At 40.4% G+C, this 18,938-nt stretch overlaps 1 non-coding gene across 1 annotated transcript; it reads left to right on the forward strand.

The window, feature by feature from the left end:
- The first annotated feature begins 18,830 nt into the window (after positions 1–18,830).
- LOC112738800 (small nucleolar RNA R71) lies at positions 18,831–18,938 on the forward strand. Its single transcript, XR_003169751.1, has one exon. It is a non-coding gene; the product is annotated as a small nucleolar RNA R71 (small nucleolar RNA).

Consider the following 18,938-nt stretch of genomic DNA (forward strand, 5'->3'; position numbering starts at 1 on the left):
AGAAGCAAAAAGCTACTAAGTTTTGCTCATCTAATTGTAACTGAGCTTCATTTGAAACTTAGAAATTTATTGTATCCTAATTTTCTTTTCTATCCTACTATGTTTTTAGTTGCTTGGGGACAAGCAACGGTTTAAGTTTGGTGTTGTGATGAGCGGATATTTTATATGCTTTTTGGCATCACTTTCATATAGTTTTTAGTAGTTTTTATTTAGTTTTCATTAAGTTTTTATAGGTTTTAGTGTTAAATTCACATTTTTGGATTCTACTAGGAGTTTTTGTGTTTTTGGACAATTTCAGGTATTTTCTGGCTGAAATTGAGGAGCTGGAGCAGAAGTCTGATTCAGAGACAGAGAAAGCACTGCAGATGCTATCCGGATCTAACCTCTTTACATTCAGAAGAGCTTTTCTGGAGCTATAGAAGTTCAAATGGAGATCTCTCAACGGATATGGAAAGCTGACTTCAAGAGCTTTCCAACAATATATAATATTCTATACTTTACTTCGGATTAGAAGGCCCAAAACTGGCATCCAACGCCAGCTTCCTGCCCCCTTCCAGGCGTCCAGCGCCCAAAGAGCAGAGACCAATGTACAAACGCCCAAAGAGGACCCCCTAGCTGGCATTCCATGCCCAAGAGACCTCATAGCATGTGGATCTCATCAAAGCTCAGCCCAAACCCTCACCAAGTGGGCCCCAGAAGTGGATTTTAGCACTAAATAGACTGTTTTACCCTTACTAGTCATCTGTTTAGTATTTAAGGGATTAAATTTATGTTATTAAGGAATTTTGATCATTATCACACATACCATACATGTTTTTACTTCAGTATGAGTTTTTAAACCTCCTAGGTTGAGGAAAGGAGCTCTGCTGAGTCCTATGAATTAATAAAAATATTACTGTTTCTTCTTCGATCCGTGTTTGATTTATCTCTAAGATGTATATCCGATCTTCATCGTGGTGAATAGGATGATCTGATAAATTAGATCTGTTCATCACATTAAGAAGATCGTGCCTGACAAACACCCGCGTCTACTTGGGTTCGTGTGAATACGTAACTGGAAAGCACGAGCCAACAACTATGTTTATGCATCTCTCAGACGGCTAATCCACGACTTTATTGGGGACTTCTCAAGACACCAGTTCAGCTAGAATCCTAAGAAGCAGCATCCTTTGATCCGGAAGATTTGACTTTGTCTGTGGCGTTTTGAGTTGGATCACCAAGAGAATGGACTGCTAAGCACTTCACCTTTCGTCAGATTGGATGACCATGGCCAATGGCGTTCAATCTGTAGCAGAGGAGATCAATGACCACGGCCCATGGCGTTGATCACATATAGCCTGCCATAGTAGAAGATCATTCACAAGTAGAAAAGACAGTAATACCGGAGTTAATTCAGAAAGACAAAGCAACTCCAATCCTTAACCTTATTCCTATCAGTATTTTCTACCTCTTGTGCTTTATTAGTTATATGTCTTTATAGTTTCATGATCATCATAGTTCAACAACCTTCTGATCTGCCTGACTAAGACCTGCAAGATAACCATAGATTACTTCAAACTACAATCCTCGTGGGATCGACCCTGACTCGCTTAAGTATTACTTGGATGACCCAATGTACTTGCTGGTACAACAATACGAAGGTATGGAGATTTATGCTACCAACATTCCATGATCAAAATATTAGGAGGAAGAGCTTTAAGATAGGGGATGAGGTGCTTGTGTACAACTCAAGGTTGCGGTTGATGCCCGAAAAGAGATCTAGATGGGATGGTCCATTCAAGGTGGTGGATGTCAAGCCTTATGGGGTGGTTGAGGTAGTTCACCCTATCAATGGAACTACTTTCAAAATCAACGGTCATAGGGTGAAACCTTACCACACACAACCCAAGCATGCCAAGGAGTTGGAGATTTTCCTCCTTAGAGAGGTTTCAAATGATCAATGAACTCATGCAAGTCCAACTTACGACTTTAAACCAAAGTGTTAGGTAGGAGACACCCCACCATGGTAACATTGTTCTAACCCTTCTCTTTTTACTTATAGTTCTTTGACTTAATTGCTTTTTGGTAGAATTAGTTTGTATAAGATTGGTTTATATGTCTTTGAGTTAGATAGGTTAATTTGCTTGTGGGTCATGACTGTTGGAATGTTTGTATGTTTGGGGTTGAGATTTGGATTGAGCTAAGGTTGAGTACCTTAAAATGGAGGAAATTTTTTTTTTGAAAACAGGGCATCTATGCGTGCGCACACCCTTGTGCGTGCGCACAAAACCTCTATTTTCAGCGTCTTGTGCGTGCACACCAACATGTGCGCACGCACACTCTTGGTTATGCCCTATGTTCGCAGCGGCATCATAGCTTGTGCGTGGGTGCTCCCCTATTTTTTTGCGATTTGTGTGTGCGCACCTGCTTGTGCGTACGCACACACCACTCTTTTCGCACTCCCGTGTGCGTCCGCACGCCAATTTGAACCCACTCTGTTGGGGGCGTTGGCACAGCCTATGCACATGAACCCCTTCTCTTTTTGTTCCTGTGCACACGCACATATGAGCCCTTCCCAAGCAATTATTAAAAAAAAAACATTTTCAGTCATCTGTGCTATCGCACAGCCTTGTGCCCCTGCACACCTCGATGCTCCCACTCTGATGGGAGCGTTTGCACGCTGTGTGCGTCCGCATCCCCTTCTGTTTGGCTTCCTGTGCACGCGCACGGACCTGTGTGCACACACATAGGCCTCGACTTGGGCGTCAAACAAGGAAAAATCCCTTTTGAACCAACAGCCTCTTCTCTCTTATTCTCTACTGCTGCTGCACTGCCCTCTACCCTGCCCAACCCCTTCCGGCGACCCTGTCGCCGGCGTGCCACCACTGTCAGCCACCGCTACCTTTCTTTCTCTCTCTTCTCTCTTTCTTCTACCCTTCTTTCTTTTCTTTCTCTTCCACCGGAGAGTTTCTTCACCCTTATGGAACTCCGGTGTATCTCCGGTGAAGCCAACCGCCGTGAACTCGCAGTGGCTATAACAAGTGCCATTGTTTCCTCTTCTCATTTTGCTTTCTTCAACCTTTGATTTTCAGGTTTATATTTTCTTTTTATGTTGATTTTTGAGGTTGTTTTTTTTTCATGTTAATTAGATTGAAGTTATTACTTTCTTTAGTTATCTTTGTATTGCAAGTGTTGATATTGTTGGGTTGATTTTGATTGAATTTGAGCTTAAATATCATAAGTTTGTACAATGCACATTACTTGTTTGATGAAATGCCTATATGAAACTTTTGTTTGATTCATATGAGATGGCCAGCATATGTTTTCATCATTCTCTTATTTAGCATATTCTATAATTTTTGCAACTTCAAATATGAATTTTGATGATGAATTTACTAATGCATTCCCTTGTTTCATGAACTTGAAGTCCCAAACACCCATGTCTTCCATGACTTTTATTCCTTTGTTAATGGGTGACTTGTTGTGAATGCATTGATCTTAATTGAATTCAAATTTCTCATTGTTCATCTTAGCAATTGAATTGAGTAATCATATTACAAGTGTTCATTCTTTAATGTCTTGATCAAACATCTTTTGCTCTAACTTAAACACATTATTTATGTGATTCTCACACCTTCAAGATGAACCAAAATGACATGTTACTTTGCTTAAATGGTTATTGTTGTTGTGCATCCATTTTATCAATGAACTTTCATGTCCACAACCCTAATAACCATTGCCTTCAAGAATTCAATTGAGTCATTTTGTGCTTGTTTAAGTTGCATGCATCTCAATTCTTTACACTTGCAACTTAAACACTTGATTGAGAAGCATTGAGCTTTGATTGTTTTAATATTGTGATTGCCGTTTTAACCGGCCGGGTTGTGTGTTCTAACTGTGTGCACATTTGGAATACACACATTGTCTCATCTCAAATCACACTATTTTGAAAGCTTGGAATTGAGAATTTAAAATTTGTCCTTATTTTATTTGTGCTTCCTCATTGATCTTGATTTATTGTTGTCGGATGATATTGAAATCCTTTGTTTCTCTTTCTTCTTTTTAGGATGCGCAAGAAAGGTAAAGCACCGGTCACATCACCAGTTGTGCAACCAACAACTCGCCCTTCTAATTCTTGGTCATGGATCGCTAAAGTGAGACACCAAGTGTCTTGGTTAACCGAAGAGCCGACTCCCAATATGAAGCAATCGAGAAAAGAATAATCCATTGGGAGAGGACACTGAAGGTTCCAAGCAAGTACAAGGCGATGATCCATGAAAGGATTACCTCGCTTCATCGGGGATTTCTTGAGCAAAAACCCATTGAAGTTAATAAATCCATGGTACGGGAATTCTATGTGAACTATCAAGCTTGGGAAGTAGAGTCGGTATTCTTCCGAGGGAAGATGTTGGACACTTCCAACAAAGCTCTAGAAGCTACTCTGAAAATTCCCCACGTTCTGCCTGCGAAGGATGATTATTCAAAAATCAAAGTGGATGTGTTCAAGGAGAGGATGTCTTTGGCTCCTATTCTAAAGAAGATTGGTCGTCCCGGTGCGTCGTGGGAATATAGCAAGGGGAGGAAATATGTTCCCGCTAGTATTGCTTATTCCGACTTGAATGCTGAGGCACGCATTTGGCATCAGATTGTGGCTGACCATATAGTTCCTAGCACCCATGCTACCCATGTCAGACTTAAAGCTGCTTTGCTAATTTGGGCTATTTTGGAAGGAAAGAAAATAACCATTGTGCCTTTGATACGCACATCGATTTGGAAGCTCATTGAAAAGAAAAAGATCAACATTCCTTTTCCATCGATGGTGATGCAACTAGCTATGGCAGCGGGGTAGAGAGGCAACCGACGGATGTCATGTTTAAGATACCAAGAGGCAACAAATTCATTCCGCGAGAAGATTTAGATGGATCGACAAAGAAGACACCCTCCAAGAGGAAAGAACCTACAACACCATCATCAAATCCACCAACTTCATCAACTCCTCTACCATTTCTCTGGTCTCTTCCAGACTTCTTCCAAGATATATTGCATGATATCCACGACATGGAGCGACTTTAGCACGAGCGTTTCGAGTGGGTAGCAGCAAGACTACAAGGAAGAGACCCCAGCCCAACTCCCAAAGCTTCATCAAAGTTAGTTGGGGAGGAGGATGATGGAAGTTACCAACCCATGTCAGTGACCACCAGCTGAAGGTGGAACCCCCAAGTTATCGTTTTTCCGGATTGTGAGCATGCACAGAGGACCGTGCATTAATTAAGTGTGGAGAAGGTTCAACAATATTGAGGGGGTAAAATTCTTTTCTTAGACACTTTGCAATAACTTTTAGTTCTTTTTCTTCAATTTTTGCAAATTTTGTTTTTATCGCACTTTGTTTGGTGTGTTTGAATTGAAAATTTATTTTCAACTTGCTTGAAGTATCTTTTTCATAGAACATAGAAAAAAAGAGCTAGAAAAACATACCTTGTGAGATTTGAGCTCTAATAGATGGTTTTATATTTTCAACCATAAAGTTTGTTCTTGTGTGATTATACTCCTTTCTTATTGTGATCTTAGCTTTGCATGAATCTATATGTCATACTTTTGGTGTTTGATTGCATTTAGTATGATTGAGGCTATTTTTTATATTGAACTCACTAACCCACATGGGCGAGCCTTACATTCACCTTTGTAACCCCTCTTTGAGCCTTTAAATCCTCTTTTGTTCTGATTTTGAGCACATTATTCTCCCTAAAGCAGAAAACCATTTGATGTCCTTGAATTTCTTCTTTGATTCGCTTGGGTGGAGTAGTGTGTGTACTCTAAGTGTGGGAGAAGATTGTTGGAAAACATTGGTGATGAAGTTACATAGGATATTCATTGTGAAAATTTGGAAAATGGGTCATTACTCACGTATTCATTGTTCAAGACATATGCATCTCTTCTTGTTGACAAAGACAAGAAGATTTTGATTAGTGTTAATATAAAAAAAATTCAAATCAAATCTTGTGCATAATAGAATATGAAATAAAAAGCTAAATAAATGGGTAGTTAGGTTGTTTTGTTATGTGTATAGGATGGTATAGGATTAGCTGGATACTTGAGCTAATCAAAGCTGTAATTCACTAAGTCCACTTAACCATATTAATCTTACATTAACCTTAGCCCCATTACAACCCTCTAAAGACCTCATGATATTTGTTTTCATGCATCAAATATTAGTTGATTGTTAGATGACTTACAAATCTTTGAAAAACATGATTAAAGGAGAATTGAGTGATTAAGCCCTAAACACTGAGCGAATAGAGTGAATATACATCTGGTGAGGGGTTCGATCGCTCAATTCTATGTTCTTGTTCCTTGTATTGTATCATCTTGCAAGTTATTTGTTAGTTTTGAAAATCTCAATTTAATTCTTTGGACATTGATCATAGTGCATTGAATTTTTGCCTTAGCCCTAAGGCTTCCTTGGGATTGATTAGAATTTCATGGTTTGTTTCTACCAACATTCAGTAGAATAGATATTAGTAGGTAATATCTAGGTTAGTTGCATGCATATAGGTAGTATATTAAATAAATTGTTTGCCCTTTCATTCATCTCCTTTGATTGTAAATAGCATGAGGACATGCTAGTATTTAAGTGTGGGGGAATTGATGAATCCATATTTTTTGATAATTTTTTGTTAGAATTGAGAGGATTTCATCATATAAACCTACACTTATTCCATTAAATAACATGCTTTTAAGCTTTCCTTCTAAATTGTGCTTGATTATGAAAACATGCTCTTTTGTGCCTAATTTAACCTATTTTATTCCAATTGCCTTCTATTCGATACCTTGATGTTGTTTGTGAGTGATTTCAGATGTATAAGGTAGGAATGGCTTGGTAAGGATGGAAGAAGAGCATGCAAGGAGCAGGAAGCATGAAGAAACAAAGGAGAAGAGCAAAGCGTTGTGTGCGTGCGCACAGCACCTTGTGCGTACGGACAGGCAGCAGAGCAGAGCAAAGTGTGCGAGCGCACATTATCGTGCACATCACACAAGCATCCCAAGTATCACGAAGTGTGTGTGCGCACAACCCCTTGTGCGTACGCACAACCTGAGAATTCGGTCAAGTGTGCGTGCGTACACATTTGTGCGTATGCACAGGTGCCCGCACATGCCTTCATTAAAAATTCACGTGACTCACATTTTGAAGGGCTTGGAGGCCCAATTCTGATGCTAAGAGCTCATATTGGAGGGGGCAAATATTAAAGAGGTATAGTATATCATTAGGGTAGTTTTTAGAATAGTAGTAGGAGGCTTTAGTTTAGTTTTTCTCTAAGTTTTCTCTTATCACTATTAGGGTTTATATTGGGTTTTACATTTCAAGTGCCATTTTCATTTTTGATCTTGGTTTGTGCTAGCCTCCATTGTAAGTATCTCTTAATTACTACTCTTTATATTTACAATTTTGATACTCTTTCTTGTAATTAAAGTCATAGTGTTAATATATATACTTTTTTGCAATTTTGCTTTCTTGTTGATGATTTTGATGATTGATGATTGTTATATGCTTGGCTGAGTTGCTATTGTTGCTTTTGATCATTTATTGCTCATAGTTTCAAGCATTTTCTCAATTTTGTCATGATTTATGTTTTTGCCCACCAAGTGTTTGTGGAAATGTCAATTTTAATTATAGGCTAAATTTCCACCTCTTGGCTTGAGGAAAATGAGCAATTGGGATCCTAGAGTTGGAATGTCCAACATTTAGTAATGATTCTTGGATTGTTAATTGTTCTTGTTTCCACTAACGCTAATTTGTTGCTAAGGTAATTAGCAAGTGAGTTAGGATTTGTGGATTAGGAACAACTATGCTCACTTAACCTACTCTCTGATGTGAGGGTTAACTAAGTGAGATTAATCCATTACAATTGTCATAGTTGTGGTTCCAACAAGGAAAGGATTCCCTAGCTCATCCCAAGCTAAGATTCCACTTATGTTTTGAATCACACACACACATACATACATCAATCACTTTTATAGCTTACTTGTTCGTAATACATAGCTAGTTCTTTAATTCCTTTATTAGTTCATTACTTACAATTTTGAATGTTCTTTTATTCCTTTAATTGTTTATCTCTTCATTGAAATCTTGTTGCCTTCACAACCAAAATTGTGCACTCATTAATCACTAGTCCTTGGGAGACGACCCGGGAATTAAAACTCCCGATTTATATTTGTTTTGAAGAGTGACAACCTTTGTACTTCCAAACTTTGGGGGAGGATTGTTTGTTGGTTGGGAACTATGGTATCAACGTAATTATTTTTGTGAGAATTCTTAACCGATGATCATCCTCCTACCAGATATCTACTTGATATGCTAGCATGCTTGTCTGTGAGTGCTTTTTTGGGGATAATTGAAGCACTAAACATAAGATGTTGAGACTGATCACCTCGATATCGATTGTTTGGTGTAGACAGGTGATAAACCCATATTTCATGAGTTATTTTGTACTTAGTTTGAGTGATTTATTCAATCCTTCACCTACTTATTCATATTAATTGCATGGTTTTACTTTCCCTTCCTTATTAGGTGATGTACGTGAAAAATATGTTTCCTAAGCTTTAAAATTAATTATTTTAATTACCTTTATTTCCATTCGATGCCGTGATTAGTGTGTTGAGTAGTTTCAGATTTTCTAAGACAGAATGACTTAAAGGATGGAAAAGGAAATGTACAAAAATGGAAGGAAAGTGCGAAATGGAGTTTTGAAGAAACTGGCATCCACGCGATCGCAAGGACGACGCGATCGCGTGTCAGGAGCGAAGAAGCAGCGACGCGGCCGCATGACTAACGCGGCCGCACGACTTGAGCATAGCGCATTCAATGCGGACGCGTGACCGACGCGACCGTGCCACAAGGAAAACTCCAGATGACGCGACCACGTGACCCACGCGGACGCGTGATAGAGGCCACGTATCAGAATTTACAGAATACGCCCCTAGTGATTTCTGAAGCCCTTTTGTCCCAGATCCAGGTACAGAACACACAGACTAGAGGCTATAAAGTGGGGGAATGCATCCATTCAAAAGGGAGCTCGCCAATTTTCACTTTCCATGATTTAGATTTAGTTTGAGAGAGGTTCTCTCCTCTCTCTCTCTTAGGATTAGGATTTAGGACTTCTCTTAGTTTTAAGAGTAACTCTCGATCCAGGTTTAGTATTTACTTTAATTTATGTTTCTATGCTACTTTTACTTTTGATGCTTTTATTCGTATCTATAAATGTTGCCAATTTGGCTTATGAACCCTTTCCATGTTATGATTTGAATTAATGATTATTTGAGGTATTTCAGTTATTGATTGCTTTCTCTTTAATTTGTGTTACCATTGCTTTCCATCTAAGGACATTTTTATTCCAGCAATTTTACTTTTTCCCCTTTTGGTCTTGGTTAAGAAATCAGTAACTCAACATTATCAAACTCAACATAATTGATAATTGCTATCTTGCTAATTGAACTGAACTTCAATAATCCCAACTTTTTCTTAGGAATTAAATAGGATTCGAAGGCCAAACTAATTAGTCCCTTGACTTTCCTTTGCTTTATTAAAGGTCAACTAAGTGGAATCTAGATTCAACTTTCATCATTGTTGAGAGAGATAACTAAGTTGGACTTCCAATTTCTCTTACCTTGCCAAAACTTTGCTTTACAGTATTTATTTATTTTAATTGCCATTTACTTTACTTGTCATTCAATTCACTTGCTTCTCACCTTCTAAACCCCGATTACGACCTTTATAGCCAATAATAAGAACATACTTCCTTGCAGTTTCTTGAGAAGACGACCCGAGGTTTGAATACTCGGTTAACAATTTTTAAGGGGTTTGTTACTTGTGACAACCCAAAACGTTTGTACAAAGGGATTTTTGTTGGTTTAGAGACTATATCTACAACGCAACTGTTTTTATGAAATTCTTTACTGGCAAAAAACCCAACGTCAAAATGGCGCCGTTGCCGGGGAGTTGCTAACGTGTGCCTTATTATTGGTTATTTTAAATATTTTTCTTTTACTTGTTTATTTATTTCTGTTTTTCCTTTTTATTTTTCATTTGCTACCATGAATTCTCACCCCTCTCGCTTTGAGTTTGGTTCTAACTTTGTTGAAGAAAATAGAAGTTACAGCAGGAATATGCATCAAGGTCAGACCAATCAAGGATGGATGGAGCCAAGAAGATCTAATCAACCCTTTAGGCAGCAACACCCTCCGAGATATCCTGGACAAAGACCATTCTACCGTGCATACCCAGCTGAAAGATATGGTGGACAACCTTGTAACTACCAACAAGCCCCACCCCGTGCATATAGACCATCCTTTCAACATAACCTCGAACCACCGCACTCACAAGCTTCTCTTCACCATTCGCCACCATATGATCCTTCCTTACCCCGATTCCAATCCAATCACTCCCAACCACCACCACTTTCCTATGTATCATGTCCAAATCCGGCACCCCAAGAAGTAGAGGTTCGCGTAAAGGAAACAGTAAATAAACTTCAAACAACCATTCGACAACTGGAGCAAGCAGTAATTCAATGGGTTTCTAGATGCTCAAATATGCAAGGATCAACCATAACTCCATGTGGACAGACTAATGAAGAGCGTAGCATGAAGGAGATATTAGAAACTCCAGTGGATTAGACAGAACATGAATTTGTACTAGAACAAGTAGAAGAAGCTGTCATCGTTCAAGAAGAAGAGTTGGTTGAAGATCTAGGAGATGCTTAACCTCCAGGGGAATGCAGAGCTGAAGAGAACTCCGTCAAGGATGTTACAGTTGATGCTAAGGAGGATATTGCACAACCCCCAAGGCAAGTCGTTTGTGAAGAATCAGACGGAATAATCCAAGAAGCAAATTTCCTTGATAATGATAATCACAAGTCTAGCTCTCTTAGTAATGAACTTGCATCCGCAAGTGAATTCTCTGAGATTGAAGAATCTTCCCCAATTGAACACGAAGATGATGCAGAGGTAGATTTCTCTCAACCTCTAATCTATGACTCAAGTGATGAGGAAGACATAGAAGACTTTGACCAGGACTCAGATGCATTTGAAGAACCTACAAGGAAGTGGAGGAATTCACAGAAGAGCACAAGGGAGTAGAACTTACAGAACTACCAGAAACACCTTCCCCAAGGCCATTACCACCTAATACAAGCCTCAAGTGGGTACAATCCTTAACTTTTAACTTTACTTTTTCACTTGAATACGGTTTGCTTGAAACAGATGGCTAGCTTAGAGCTCTCTGCGGCTTTAAGAGTAAGAGGAAAATGGCTCGTGCTCAGAGCTGGTGCACAAGGTTCAATAAGGTTCCACGCTTCAACTCGAAGTGCACGGATTGGCATCAAAATCAATCGAATAGATCTCGGAAAACGTTTGGTTACCATGATGAGAATTTACTTTTTAAACCGCCCGGATGGAAACATGGAGATCAAGACGGAGGCGGATTTAAAAACAAGGCTTGGGATCCTGGAATCTACTCTGACATTCGTCATCCCGGGAGCCTAAAAATATGTTTGAAGCTGCTCAGAAGCTTTACATGCCTAGTTTGGGACCCCGGAGGCTATTGGCATTCCAAGCATTGGTGGAGATTCCTGGATGAGTTCAAACACAAGCCACCATAACAGGAAGCTCATCAAATGTCCAACTTAAGGACTTTAACTAAAAGTGCTAGGTGGGAGACAACCCACCATGGTATGATCGTTCTTTTTTTTCATTTTTATTTAGTTTAATTTGTTTTCGAGTTTTATTTTATTTTATTATATTGAACTTGGAGTTTTTGCATAACATTCATATTAACACTGCATCCTGCATTTTTTTTTTCAGATTATAAAAAAAAAGGGATTTTTGCACGCGATGCGACAGCATTGCCGACGCGTCCGCGTCGTATGTGCGTTGTGAAGAAAAGAAAGTAAACAGAAAGTCACGCGAAAGCGTGGCTGGAGGCGCGCCATTAGCACAAATTGACTCCACGCGACCGCGTCGATGACGCGTCCGCATCATTTGGAAAAATAGCCTCCTACGCGACCGCGTCACCCACACGGCCGCGTGACCTGAAATCGGCGTAAAAAGGGTGTATGGCAAAAAATTGAGCTGGAGTTGGGCTGGACTCGTGCTAGAAGCCCAAGCCCTACCACGCGAACGCGTGCCTGGTGCACGAAATTATGATGTCCAGGCTCGAACAATCCCTGGCAACGTGAGCAACCTGGTACGTGTAATCGTGATTACACTTTAATGATGTAAAATTCATGGCTCCTTCTTTCCCTGGCAATGGCGCCAAGAACATGGTGCCAATACCATGGTTCACAACTTCGATACAACTAACCAGCAAGTGCACTGGGTCGTCCAAGTAATACCTTACGTGAGTAAGGGTCGAATCCCACGGAGATTGTTGGTATGAAGCAAGCTATGGTCACCTTGCAAATCTCAGTTAGGCAGATATAAATCGATAATGGTGTTTTCGAATAATAAATAATAGAATAGGGATAGAGGTACTTATGTAAATCATTGGTAAGAATTTCAGATAAGCGAATGGAGATGCTTTTCGTTCCTCTGAACCTCTGCTTTCCTGCTATCTTCATCCAATCAGTCTTACTCCTTTCCATGGCTGGCTTTATGTGATACATCACCACTGTCAATGGCTACTTTCGGTCATCTCTCGGGAAAATGATCCAATGCCCTGTCACGGCACGGCTAATCGTCTGGAGGCATCACCCTTACCAATGGCTTCATCTTATCCTCTCAGTGAATAATATGCTCACGCACCCTGTCACGGCACGGCTATTCATCTGTCGGTTCTCGATCATGCTGGAATAGGATTTACTATCCTTTTGCGTCTGTCACTAACGCCCTGCAATCGCGAGTTTGGAGCTCGTCACAGTCATTCATTCATTGAATCCTACTCGGAATAACACAGATAAGGTTTAGACTTTCCGGATTCTCTTGAATGCCGCCATCATTCTAGCTTACGCCACAAAGATTCTGGTTAGGAGATCTAAGAGATATTCATTCTAGCTTATTTCATGTAGAACAGAAGTGTTTGTCAGGCACGTGTTCATAGGGGAGAATAGTAATGAGCGTCACACATAATCATCACCTTCATCACGTTCTTGGGTGCGAATGGATATCTTAGAAGCGAAATAAGATGAATTGAATAGAAAACAGTAGTACTTTGCATTAATCTTTGAGGAACAGCAGAGCTCCACACCTTAATCTATGGAGTGTAGAAACTCTACCGTATGAAAATACATAAGTGAAGGTCCAGGCATGGCCGAGATGGCCAACCCCCTAAAGCGTGATCAATAGTCTCCTAAGATGAACAATCGATTAAAACTGAGACCAAAGATGTCAAAAAGACTAGTAAAAGGTCCTATTTATAATAAACTAGTCACTAGGGTTTACATGAGTAAGTAATTGATGCATAAATCCACTTCCTGGGTCCACTTGGTGTGTGTTTGGGCTGAGCTTGAGTGTTGCACGTGCAGAGGCCATTTGTGGAGTTGAACGCCAGCTTTTGTGCCAGTTTGGGCGTTCAACTCTGGTTTTGACTCCTTTTCTGGCGCTGGACGCCAGATTTGGGTAGAGAGCTGGCGTTGAACGCCAGTTTACGTCGTCTATTCTTGGCCAAAGTATGGACTATTATATATTGCTGGAAAGCCCTGGATGTCTACTTTCCAAAGCAATTGGAAGCGCGCCATTTCGAGTTCTGTAGCTCCAGAAAATCCACTTTGAGTGCAGGGAGGTCAGAATCCAACAGCATCAGCAGTCCTTTGTCAACCTCTGAATCTGATTTCTGCTCAAGTCCCTCAATTTCAGCCAGAAAATATCTGAAATCACAGAAAAACACACAAACTCATAGTAAAGTCCAGAAATGTGAATTTAACATAAAAACTAATGAAAACATCCCTAAAAGTGACTAGATCCTACTAAAAACATACTAAAAACAATGCCAAAAAGCGTATAAATTATCCGCTCATCACAACACCAAACTTAAATTGTTGCTTGTCCCCAAGCAACTGAAAATCAAATAGGATAAAAAGAAGAGAATATACTATAAATTCCAAACTATCAATGAAACATAGCTCCAATCAAATGAGCGGGACTTATAGTTTTTTGCCTCTTGAATAGTTTTGGCATCTCACTTTCTCCATTGAAGTTCAGAATGATTGGCATCTATAGGAACTTCAGATTTCGAATGGTTTTATTGACTCTCCTAGTTCAGTATGATGATTCTTGAACACAGCTTCTTTATGAGTCTTGGCCGTGGCCCTAAGCACTTTGTTTTCCAGTATTACCACCAGATACATAAATGCCACAGACACATAATTGGGTGAACCTTTTCAGATTGTGACTCAGCTTTGCTAAAGTCCCCAATTAGAGGTGTCCAGGGTTCTTAAGCACACTCTTTTTTTTTTTTTTGCTTTGGACCTTGACTTTAACCGCTCAGTCTTAAGTTTTCACATGACACCTACACGCCACAAGCACATGGTTAGGGACAGCTTGGTTTAGCCGCTTAGACCAGGATTTTATTCCTTTTAGGCCCTCCTATCCACTAATGCTCAAAGCCTTGGGATCCTTTTTATTGCCCTTGCCTTTTAGTTTTAAGGGTTATTGGCTTTTTCTGCTTGCTTTTTCTTTCTATTTTTTTTTCACCTATTTTTTTTTCTGCAAGCTTTGCTCTTTGCTGCTTTTTCTTGCTTCAAGAATCATTTTTATGATTTTTCAGATTATCAAATAACATGTCTCCTAGTCATCATTCTTTCAAGAGCCAACATATTTAACATTCTTAAACAACAACTTCAAAAGACATATGCACTGTTCAAGCATTCATTCAGAAAACAAGAAGCATTGTCACCACATCAATATAATTAAACTAAGTTCAAGGATAAATTCGAAACTCATGTACTTCTTATTCTTTTGAATTAAAACATTTTTCATTTAAGAGAGGTGATGGATTCATAGGACATTCATAACTTTAAGACAAAGTTACTAACTACTAATGATCATGAAATGAAGACACAAACATAGATAAGCACATAACATAGAAAACGAAAAACAGAAGAAAGAAGAACAAGGAATGAATCCACCTTAGTGATGGTGGCGTTTCCTTCTTGAGGAACCATGGATGTCCTTGAGCTCTTCTATGTCTCTTCCTTGTCTTTGTTGCTCCTCCCTCATTGCTTTTTGATCTTCTCTTATTTCATGAAGCATGATGGAGTGCTCTTGATGTTCCACCCTTAGTTGTCCCATATTGGAACTCAATTCTCCTAGGGAGGTGTTGATTTGCTCCCAATAGTTTTGTGGAGGAAAGTGCATTTGAGGCATCTCAGGGATCTCATGGTAATGAGCTTCATACGCCTCTTGAGCTCCATGAGTGGGCTCTCTTGCTTGCTCCATCTTTTTCTTAGTGATGGGCTTGTCCTCTTTGATGAGGATATCTCCCTCTATGTCAATCCCAGCTGAATTGCATAGGTGGCAAATGAGGTGAGGAAAGGCTAACCTTGCCATAGTGGAAGACTTGTCAGCCACCTTGTAGAGTTCTTGAGGTATAATCTCATGAACTTCCACCTCTTCTCCAATCATGATGCTATGGATCATGATGGCCCGGTCTATAGTAACTTCAGACCGGTTGCTAGTGGGAATGATTGAGCATTGAATAAACTCCAACCATCCTCTAGCTATAGGCTTGAGGTCCAATCTTCTTAGTTGAACCGGCTTGCCTTTGGAGTCAATCTTCCATTGAGCTCCTTCTACACATATGTCCATAAGGACTTGGTCCAACCTTTGATTAAAGTTGACCCTTCTAGTGTAGGAGCGTTCATCTCCTTGCATCATGGGCAAGTTAAACGCCAACCTCACATTCTCCTGACTAAAATCTAAGTATTTCCCCCGAACCATTGTAACATAGTTCTTTGGATCCGGGTTCTTACTTTGATCATGGTTCTTGGTGATCCATGCATTGGCATAGAATTCTTGAACCATTAGGATGCCGACTTGTTGGATGGGATTTGTTAGAACTTCCCAACCTCTTCTTTGAATTTCATGTCGGATCTCCGGATACTCATTTCTTTTGAGTTTGAAAGGGACCTCAGGGATCACCTTCTTCTTGGCCACAACATCATAGAAGTGGTCTTGATGGGCTTTGGAGATGAACCTTTCCATCTCCCATGACTCGGAGGTGAAAGCTTTTATCTTCCCCTTCCCCTTTCTAGAGGATTCTCCGGTCTTAGGTGCCATCAATGGTAATGGAAAAACAAAAAGCTTATGCTTTTACCACACCAAACTTAGAATATTGCTCGTCCTCGAGCAATAAACAAAAGAATAGAAGAAGAAGAAGAAGAAATATAGAGAGGGAGAGGGAGATGTGGTTTCGGCCAAGAGGAGTGTAGAGGGGTGTGTTGTGTGAATTTGATGAAGAATGGAGGTCTTTATATAGGGAAGGGAGGGGGGGAAGGTTTCGGCCATATGGGTGGGTTTGGGTGGGAAATTGGTTTTGAATTTTGAAGGTAGGTGGGGTTTATGAGGTAGGTTTATAGGGAAGAGTGGATGGATGTGAGGGGTGAAGAGGTGATGGGGAAGAGAGATTGAGGTGATTGGTGAAGGATTTTTGGGGAAGAGTGTTTATGGGGTTGTGTGAAAGAGAGTGGTGAGAAGAAGTGAGTGGAGGTAGGTGGGGATCCTGTGGGGTCTACAGATCCTGAGTGGATCCTGTGGGGTTCACAGATCCTGAGGTGTTCAAGGATTTACATCCCTGCACCCATTAGGCATGTAAAAATGCCTTTGTACCCAACTCTGGGCGTTCAGCGCCAGGTTGGTGGCCATTTTGGGCGTTCAACACCCATTTGTGTGCCATTTCTGGCGTTGAACGCCAGAACCATGCCTGTTCTGGCGTTCAGCGCCCAGAAGCTACCCATTTTGGGCGTTCAGCGCCAGCACCATGCTCTGTTCTGGCGCTGAATGCCAGACAGATGCTCCTCCAGGGTGTGATTTTTCTTCTGCTATTTTTGATTCCGTTTTCAATTTTTATATTTATTTTGTGACTCCACATGATCATGAACCTACAAAGACATATAACTAAGAAAAATATAGTTAGATAAATAAAAATTGGGTTGCCTCCCAACAAGCGCTTCTTTAATGTCAATAGCTTGACAGTGGGCTCTCATGGAGCCTCACAGATGTGCAGAGCTTTGTTGAGACTCTCCAACACCAAACTTAGAGTTTGGATATGGGAGTTCAACACCAAACTTAGAGTTTGACTGTGGGGGCTCTGGTTGACTCTTCTTTGAGAGAAGCTTTTTCTGCTTCCTCTCCATGGTTGCAGAGGGAGATCCTTGAGTTTTAAACACAAGGGAGTCCTAATTCCATTGAAGGACTATTTCACCTCTGTCAACATCAATCACAGCTCTTGCTGTGGCCAGGAAAGGTCTTCCTAGGATGATGGATTCATCCTCTTCCTTTCCAGTATCCAGGACTATGAAATCAACAGGGATGTAAAGGCCTTCAACCTTTACTAACACGTCCTCTACTTGTCCATAAGCCTGTTTTCTTGAACTGTCTGCCATCTCTAATGAGATTTTAGCAGCTTGCACCCCATAGATTCCCAGTTTCTCTATTACAGAGAGGGGCATGAGGTTTATTCCTGAACCAAGGTCACACAGAGCCTTAAAGATCATGGTGCCTATGGTACAAGGTATTATGAACTTTCCAGGATCCTGTCTCTTTTGAGGCAATGTCAGTTGATCCAGATCACTTAGTTCATTGATGAACAAGGGAGGTTCAACTTCCCAAGTATCAATGCCAAATAATTTGGCATTCAGCTTCATGATTGCACCAAGAAACTTGGCAGTTTGCTCTTCAGTAACATTCTCATTCTCTTCAGAAGAGGAGTACTCATCAGAGCTCATGAAGGGCATAAGGAGGTTCAGTGGAATCTCTATGGTCTCTAGATGAGCCTCAGAGTCCTTTGGTTCCTCAGAGGGAAGCTCCTTATTGATCACTGGACGTCCCAGGAGGTCTTCCTCCTTGGGATTCACATCCTCCTCTCCTTCTTTGGGTTCGGCCATGGTGCTTATGTCAATGGCCTTGCACTCTCCTTTTGGATTCTCTTCTGTATTGCTTGGGAGAGTACTAGGAGGGATTTCAGTGATCCTTTTACTCAGCTGGCCCACTTGTGCTTCCAAATTTCTAATGGAAGACCTTGTTTCATTCATGAAACTCACAGTGGCCTTAGATAGATCAGAGACTAAATTTGCTAGATTAGAAGTATTTTGTTCAGAGTTCTCTGTCTGTTGCTGAGTTGATGATGGAAAAGGCTTGCTATTGCTAAGCCTGTTTCTTCCACCATTATTAAAGCCTTGTTGAGGCTTTTGATCCTTCCATGAGAAATTTGGATGATTTCTCCATGTTGAGTTATAGGTGTTTCCATAAGGTTCACCTAAGTAATTTACCTCTGCTATTGCAGGGTTCTCAGGATCATAAGCTTCTTCTTCAGAAGATGCCTCTTGAGTACTGTTGGATGAAGCTTGCATTCCATGCAGACTCTGAGAGATCATATTGACTTGCTGAGTCAATATTTTATTCTGAGCCAATATGGCATTCAGAGTATCGACCTCAAGAACTCCCTTCTTCATAGGCATCCCATTATTCACAGGATTCCTTTCAGAAGTGTACATGAACTGGTTATTAGCAACCATGTCAATGAGTTCTTGAGCTTCTGCAGGCGTTTTCTTTAGGTGAATGGATCCACCTGCAGAAGTGTCCAATGACATCTTTGATAGCTCAGATAAACCATCATAGAATATATCCAGGATGGTCCATTCTGAAAGCATGTCAGAAGGACACTTTTTGGTCAACTGTTTGTATCTTTCCCAAGCTTCATAGAGGGATTCACCTTCTTTCTGTCTGAAGGTTTGAACATCAGCTCTAAGCTT

This window comes from Arachis hypogaea, chromosome 13 (genome assembly GCF_003086295.3).
Source record: "Arachis hypogaea cultivar Tifrunner chromosome 13, arahy.Tifrunner.gnm2.J5K5, whole genome shotgun sequence".
NCBI lineage: Eukaryota > Viridiplantae > Streptophyta > Magnoliopsida > Fabales > Fabaceae > Arachis > Arachis hypogaea.